At 39.0% G+C, this 8,486-nt stretch overlaps 1 protein-coding gene across 1 annotated transcript in view; it reads left to right on the top strand.

The window, feature by feature from the left end:
• Window positions 1-1,548: 1,548 nt before the first annotated feature.
• The window catches only part of LOC133659136 (galactosylgalactosylxylosylprotein 3-beta-glucuronosyltransferase 1-like), a 62,015-nt gene continuing 55,077 nt past the window's right edge, over window positions 1,549-8,486 (top strand). The window contains exons 1-2 of the mRNA XM_062061870.1: window positions 1,549-2,024; window positions 2,117-2,378. The gene's annotated coding sequence lies outside the window, so the exon portion shown is untranslated. The remainder of the gene's footprint in view (window positions 2,025-2,116; window positions 2,379-8,486) is intronic.

The following is an 8,486-nucleotide window of genomic DNA, read 5'->3' as shown; positions in this document are numbered from 1 at the left end:
ACAGATAGACATTGGCAATACAATCCAAGGCAGAATCTACTTAAGCAGAAACAAAAAGGAAAATGCAAGCTGCTCAGAAATTTGCCAGGAAGGCTCATATCAGAGCCATCAAAGCAAACATACCAAAGTAATGTGTGAATGAAGCAAAGTCATGTGTAAATAATGTAAATAACTAGATGAACCATCTGTGGCTGTGAAGTGAACACTAGTGAGTTTGTAAATACTGTATAAAGTAGGCTAACCCATGTGGTTCCTGTGGTTGTGAACACAAGTGGTAATTACTGTAGTGACTAAATACCAGTGACTGAAACAGACATAGTGATTCATTTGAATGACTGGGGTATGCATTTATGTCAACTCTGTTGATCATTTGTCAATTCTGCGGCCCCCAGACCCCCGGCTTATTTTCAGTCTGTTTCATTAAGTTCACGTGAAAATACTGAACACGTAAACAATACTTCAGCATTTAACATTGACACATCGCCTAGTTCAGAAGTTTATTTACTTTTTTACACCGTGTTCCTGTTAATGATACACATTATCTTAAAGAACTAAAGTATCAAAAGTATCAATATTTTGATTTGAGAATCGATATTATAAATAAATAAAGATCTGGTATCGGCGGTATCAATATTTCAGTATCAATCCGCACATTACTAACACTAAGTGCATTCACCTTTGTTGCGGTGGCAGGTATTATGGTGGTAAGGGTGAGCTGGGGAAGAAACTTGTTGTTGATCGTCTTCTACGACTTCTACGTCATTTATCTTGTTTTGCATCGTATCATTTAAGTTCTTTAGTCTTTTCCATCATTGTGGTTGATTCTGTCATCTTTATTGTTCATTAATTAAAGTAAGTGCCTTTTTTATTTCATATGAAACAGGGCAGTAAACACCACAAATACATATGACGAGTCATAAATGTCAATCACGCCTTGTCTTAGCCCGCCGCGAAGTCTGAAGGAACTTTTGAATTTATACGCCGCAATATCGAGCAAACGACAGAGTCATGGACGTCATCAGAGGTGACAATTGTCACAATTCTTCACCAAAATACTGTAGACCAGAGGTCACCAACGCGGTGCCCGCGGGCACCAGGTAGCCCGTAAGGACCAGATGAGTAGCCCGCCGGCCTGTTCTAAAAATAGCTCAAATAGCAGCACTTACCAGTGAGCTGCCTCTATTTTTTAAATTTTTATTTATTTACTAACAAGCTGGTCTCGCTTTGCCCGACATGTTTAATTCTAAGAGAGACAAAACTCAAATAGAATTTGAAAATCCAAGAAAATATTTTAAAGACTTGGTCTTCACTTGTTTAAATAAATTCATTAATTTTTTTACTTTGCTTCTTATAACTTTCAGAAAGACAATTTTAGAGAAAAAATACAACCTTAAAAATGATTTTAGGATTTTTAAACACATATACCTTTTTACCTTTTAAATTCCTTCCTCTTCTTTCCTGGCAATTTAAATCAATGTTCAAGTATTTTTTTTTTTTTATTGTAAAGAATAATAAATACATTTTAATTTAATTCTTCATTTTAGCTTCTGTTTTTTCGACGAAGAATATTTGTGAAATATTTCTTCAAACTTATTATGATTAAAATTCAAAAAAATTATTCTGTCAAATCTAGAAAATCTGTACAATGAAATTTAAATCTTATTTCAAAGTTGTAGCTGCTGACAGAAGCACATTGTATGTATGTTATATAATTTCATAGTTGGTTAGAATAAATAAATACAATCTATAAATATAAGTTCATATTTACATAAAATGTGATTAAAAATTTATTTCCTTTGGTAATTTCATGCAAGTATATGTTAACTTTATTTTTGTTACAAAACCCATGTAAATTGGAGAGGAACATATTTTTTGTTCCGGTTTGGTCACATTGTTGGGGGGACAATTAATATGTGACGGAATAAGAGAAGCAGTATGAGACAGCAAGCATTTGATGAAAGACGTTAAAGGAGTCTCGGCTTGAAAAGAAACTTTATTCCCTCAGAGTTTGTGAGGCCAATGAGGTATGTTTCTTTCTGATATGTATGTGAAATCAATGTGTTTTATGTTATTGGATGTCAAACTAATTGTAAGTTCTGTTTTTCTTATTTATTAGTTCTGACGGCATTATTTCGGCATTATTTTGGCATTGTTTTGGCATCGTTCTTAACGAGAAGAAGGCGTGGCTGAAAATAAATGTCTGTTTGAGAAAAATGAACAACTTGAGCTTTGATTAAGACCTCGCAGGGAGTAACAGTCAGAACTCAGCCTACATCGCGCTGAAGAGAAGGAGAGACTGAGAGGGAGCCTGTCGCAGCAGCGGAGCCGTTAACGAACAGCTCTTTGATGAGTGACGTCATCGCTCTCAATCTTCAAAGGTAAGAAGCCGCATGCACGGACATTCCAGAAGCAATCAGTGTCCAAGGTGCAGCGTGGTTAACTCAACACCAAGTAACACGTTTAAAACGGCTATGAAGGGGACTTTCTAAATGCTAAAAAGGGATATCCTGCTGTGGTGTGAAGTAATTATTTAAGTTAAGAAAGTGCTTGTATGATACAAGGTGATTATCATTGCAAGCTTATCTTAAATTAATTGCTTGTTTTGTTTTGACAATTTAAAAGAGCATATCAAGGTATTTAAAAGGCACATTTATAATACATTTTTGACATTGAAATGTATGTGGGTTTTATAACAAGTGGAATAAGATAAACTTTAACTAATAATAGTGTCATAATACACAAACTTTATTTTTGAAAGAAAAAGCAAACCCAAACATATCTAAGTTGACAGTTAGCCTACATTTAAATTTGCATTCAACTACAGTTAATACATTTTCAAACCAAACTAAGCTAAAACACAAAATCAATAGGCTAGCAACATGTCTGACCAAGAACACGCTGACACTCGACACGCTGTGGTGGTGCAGGAAGATCCTGAAGAAGTTGCGACCCCAAATCCCCATGAGCCGAGCACAAGTCAAGCAGTGAAAGAAGAGGGCTTAAGAAAAAGTACAAGACCCAGAAAACTCTGAGAAAGGCCAAGCGTTTCATGAGGAAATGGTGAGCAAGCTTCAAGCTCGCTTCAACACCAGTTATGAAAAATGGAAATCTATTGCCAAACAAGCAAAAAGAGCACTTGACGCATCTGATATAGCAAGCTTGCACGGTCACATTGCTCGGATACAAGAAACTTCTGGTGAAGTCATGCAAGCGTATGAAGAACTACGTAGTCATGAAACTCCTGATGGAAACACTCGCCGCAGAGTTGACACATGTGATTCAGTTTCTCAGAAGGTTTTCCAACAAGCACAAGAGAATCTTGCAGCAGAAGAAGATGAGCGAGATCAAGACAAGAAGTCATTTCAGTGGAGTGAAACTCGCTCAGCGTTTATTTTAGCATCCTCGCAAAGATCCAAAAACTCTAGTAGTCGACGTTCAAGTCAGCTGTCTGCAAAAAGGCAAGACGCAGCAGCAGAAGTAGCTGCAGCTGAAGCCACTCTGTTGGTCTTAGAAGAAATGGAACGTGGCCAAAGTGAACTCGAAATGCTTGAGAAAGAAATGGAACGAAAGAAGAGGGAGCTTGAACGCTTGGAAACGGTAAAGCAAATGAATGCTGCAAAAGCGCGACTGGAAGTGTATGAACAAGAAGGCAACTCGGATGAGGAATTGTCAGATCTTCTGCATGGAAGGAGCACACCAAGGAAGCTACCATCCAAGCCAGTAAGACAGTGTGAAGTGAAAAATGAATATTCAGGTTGCAATCCACATGCACAACCATTCATACCAAAAGACACCACAAGAGGGCAACCTAATAGCAATGAAATACCAGAAGATGGCATAACAGCACTGGCTAAAGCATTGACAGAGTCCATCAACATTAGCCGTCTACCGGTTCCAGAGCCCACAGTTTTCAATGGAGATCCCATTAAGTACAAGGACTGGAAAATGTCTTTTCAATTACTGATTGCAAGAAAGAACATCCCAGTGGCTGAAAAGATCTACTACCTCCGAAAGTATGTTGGCGGTCCTGCGAGAAAGGCAGTTGAAAGCTACTTTCTGCTCGGAACAGAAATGGCATACCGTACAGCTTGGAACACTCTGGAAGAAAGATATGGTAGTCCATTTGTAATCGCCAAAGCTTTCAGAGACAAGCTCTCAGCCTGGCCAACAATTGGAACCAAGGATAATGTGGAACTAAGAGAGTTCTCAGACTTTCTCAAAGGTTGCGAAGTGGCAATGCTACAGATAAAGAGTCTTCAAATTCTAAATGACTGCTATGAGAACCAGAGAATGCTCAGCAAGCTTGCTGATTGGCTTACGGCAAGATGGAATCATAAAGTAGTTGAGATTGAAGATCAGTGTGGTTCATTTCCTACATTCAACCATTTTGTCAACTTTGTAGAAAAGGAAGCCAGGATCACGTGCAACCCAGTGACATCTCTAAGTGCTCTCAAGGCAAATGATTGAAAGAAAGAGAAAGCGAAAACTTCAATGACTCGGAATGTTGGAGCAAGGACATTGACAAGCAGTACGGAAGAGAAAACCGATACACTGAAGTGTGAATTCTGTGAAAGGTCAAATCACAACATTCTGACATGTCGAAAGTTCATGGAGAAGGAGAACGCTGCAAAAGTGCAATTTGTAAAAGACAAGGCATTGTGTTTCGGTTGTCTTAACTCTGGACACATCTCCAAGAAATGTGAAAAGAGAAGTATCTGCAACACATGCAAGGGGAAACACCCAACATGTTTACATGAAAAACGAGACAAAGAGTCAAGAAAGAATAAGGACATCCAAAGGGAAACAAAAGGGACAAGTGAGTCAAAGGAAACCAAACGAACTAAGGAACCAAGTCAAGAAACACCAACTGAGGCTATCTCAAACCGTGTTATCCGAAGCGACAATGGTAACCTCACATCCACAATTGTTCCAGTGTGGTTGTCCACAACAAGTAATCCAGAACAAGAAATACTGATTTACGGTCGTTTAGACAGTCAGAGTGACACAACATTTGTTCTGCAAGAAAAGGCAGATGTTCTGGACACAGACAAGAAAAATGTGCAGTTAAAGCTCTCCACACTGTCATCCAAAGACACAGTCATTCCTAGTCAAAAGCTGACAGGTCTACAAGTCAGAGGCTTCTACTCGTCAAAGAGAATCCCTCTTCCCATGACATATACAAGAGAGTTTATCCCTGCCAATCTAAGTCACATTCCCACTCCGAACGCAGCAAGAGCATGGCCTCACTTAGAGCACCTCGCTGATGAGATCGCCCCTCTAATTGAATGCGATGTTGGTCTGCTAATAGGTTACAACTGTTCACAAGCTCTGGTACCCAGAGAAGTCGTGTCAGGAAGAGACAATGAGCCCTTTGCTCAGAAAACAGATCTTGGCTGGACCATAGTTGGAGGACTTGATCCATGTGTTGACTATGGAGATGCAATTGGATGCAGCCACAGGATTGTTGTCAAAGAAGTGACACCCAATTCACCATCTGATCAGTTGTTGAAGGAAGTGCACTACATTCGTCGCACCCAAGTCAAAGAAGTAATTACACCATTGGATGTGATTAAAGTGCTTGAGTCTGATTTCAACGAAAGGAAAGTGGAAGACTCTCATTTCTCCCAAGAAGACTTGCGGTTCATTTCAATAATGGAAAGTGGAGTAAAAATGCAAGAAGATGGTCATTGTGAACTACCTTTGCCGTTCAAACAAGACAGACCAAACTTACCGAACAACAAGAAATGTGCAGAACATCGACTCAATTGTCTGAAGAAAAGATTTGAAAAAGACAAACAATATCACAAAGACTACACAAAGTTCATGAATGAAACAATAGAGTGCGAAGATGCAGAAAAGGTGCCTCCTGAAGAACTGGACAGGGGTCCTGCCTGGTACATTCCACATCGTGGGGTGTACCACCCCCAAAAGCCCGGAAAAATAAGAGTGGTCTTCGATTGTTCGGCGAAGTATGAAGGAATCTTGTTGAATTATTACCTTTTGACCGGACCAGTGTTGACCAACATGGTGGTGGGAGTATTGTGCAAATTTCGGAAGTGCCCAGGAGCAATCCATCACTCTATTGTATTCGCGAAGTCCAGAGTAGCACCTACCAAAGCCACTACAGTACCAAGGTTGGAGCTGTCTGCAGCTGTGGTTGCAGTGCGTACAAGTGACATGATCAATGCAGAGTTGGAGCTGAATGTTGAAGAATTATTCTGGACAGATTCACAAGTCGTCTTGGGATATGTCAACAATGAAGCGAGACACTTTCATGTGTTTGTAGCGAACCGCATCCAACATATCAGAGAGAGTACCAACCCCACACAGTGGAAGTATGTTGCATCAGAGGACAATCCTGCAGACCATGCGTCGCGTGGAGTCAAGGCCAAAGATCTCATCGCCTCAAACTGGTTCAGTGGGCCAAGTCTTCTATGGCAAGAAGAGCTACCAAGTGGAGAGTGCAAGGTGGGAGAGCTTGACGCAGGAGACTCAGAAGTATGCAAAGCTGTTGTACACCGCAAACTCAAGGTGGTTTCTCTGGAAGAACGTTTTGAGAAGTTCTTTAGTTGGTCAAGATTAGTCAAAGCTATTGCAAGGCTCACGAGATTTGTGAAGGAAGACCAATACCTACGCAAGAGATGGCGTAGAGTGCAAGATTTCGCCAATGAATTCTGGCGCAGATGGAGAAAGGAATACATGTTGAACCTACAGCAAAGACAGAAATGGCAGAAGACAAGAAGGCATGCCAAAGTCAATGATATAGTGCTCATACAAGCTGACACAGCACCCAGAAACGATTGGAAACTCGCTAAGGTCACTGCAGTGTATCCAAGTGAAGATGGAAGTGTGCGCAAGGTGCAGCTTCTAATCAGTGACTCTACATTAGATGACCATGGCACACGACTCAACAAGCAGACACACTTGGACAGACCTATCCACAAGACAGTTACACTGTTAGAAGCAGAATAGACCCACACTAGTCTGAAAAGTGAAAACACATTAGATTTGGTGGGAGTGTAGCTGCTGACAGAAGCACATTGTATATATGTTATATAATTTCATAGTTGGTTAGAATAAATAAATACAATGTATAAATATAAGTTCATATTTACATAAAATGTGATTAAAAATGTATTTCCTTTGGTAATTTCATGCAAGTATATGTTAACTTTATTTTTGTTACAAAACCCATGTAAATTGGAGAGGAAAATATTTTTTGTTCCGGTTTGGTCACATTGTTGGGGGGACAATTAATATGTGACGGAATAAGAGAAGCAGCATGAGACAGCAAGCATTTGATGAAAGACGTTAAAGGAGTCTCGGCTTGAAAATAAACTTTATTCCCTCAGAGTTTGTGAGGCCAATGGGGTATGTTTCTTTCTGATATGTATGTGAAATCAATGTGTTTTATGTTATTGGATGTCAGACTAATTGTAAGTTCTGTTTTTCTTATTTATTAGTTCTGACGGCATTATTTCGGCATTATTTTGGCATTGTTTTGGCATCGTTGTTAAAGAGAAGAAGGCGTGGCTGAAATTAAATGTCTGTTTGAGAAAAATGAACAACTTGAGCTTTGATTAAGACCTCGGAGGGAGTAACAAAAGTCTTTTGAATTTCTTTTAAAATTTTTGTTCTGGAAATATATAAATAATGATTTGTCTTTGTTAGAAATATAGCTTGGTCCAATTTGTTATATATTCTAACAAAGTGTAGATTGGATTTTAACCTATTTAAAACATGTCATCAAAATTCTAAAAATTAATCTTAATCAGGAAAAATTACTAATGATGTTCCATAAATTCTTTTTTTAAGTTTTTCTCTTCTTTTTTTCGGTTGAATTTTGAATTTTAAAGAGTCGAAATTGAATTTTTCTCGTGTTTTCTCCTCTTTTAAACCGTTCAATTAAGTGTAAATATCATTAAAGGCCTACTGAATTTTTTTTATTTTATTTAAACGGGAATAGCAGATCCATTCTATGTGTCATACTTGATCATTTCGCGATATTGCCATATTTTTGCTGAAAGGATTTAGTAGAGAAAATCGACGATAAAGTTCGCAACTTTTGCTCGCTGTTAAAAAAACAAAACCTTGCCTGTACCGGAAGTAGCGTGACGTCACAGGAGCTAGGATTCCTCACAATTCCCCGTTGTTTACAATGGAGCGAGAGAGATTCGGACCGAGAAAGTGATGATTACCCCATTAATTTGAGCGAGGATGAAAGATTCGTAGATGAGGAACGTTACAGTGAATGACTTAAGAGGCAGTGATGGACGTATCTTTTTTCGCTCTGACCGTAACTTAGGTACAAGCTGGCTCATTGGATTCCACACTCTCCTTTTTCTATTGTAGATCACAGATTTGTATTTTAAACCAGTCGAGAACACGAAATGGACATTCAGTGCCTTTTATCTCCACGACAATACATCGGCAAAATGCTTTAGCTACGAGCTAACTTGATAGCATCTTGCTTTAACTGCATATAG

The sequence above is a fragment of the Entelurus aequoreus genome, linkage group LG10, assembly GCF_033978785.1.
Source record: "Entelurus aequoreus isolate RoL-2023_Sb linkage group LG10, RoL_Eaeq_v1.1, whole genome shotgun sequence".
In the NCBI taxonomy this organism is placed as follows: Eukaryota; Metazoa; Chordata; class Actinopteri; order Syngnathiformes; family Syngnathidae; genus Entelurus; species Entelurus aequoreus.
The sequence above is the reverse complement of the archived record's forward strand: the minus strand, read 5'-3'. Positions and strand labels throughout refer to the sequence as shown.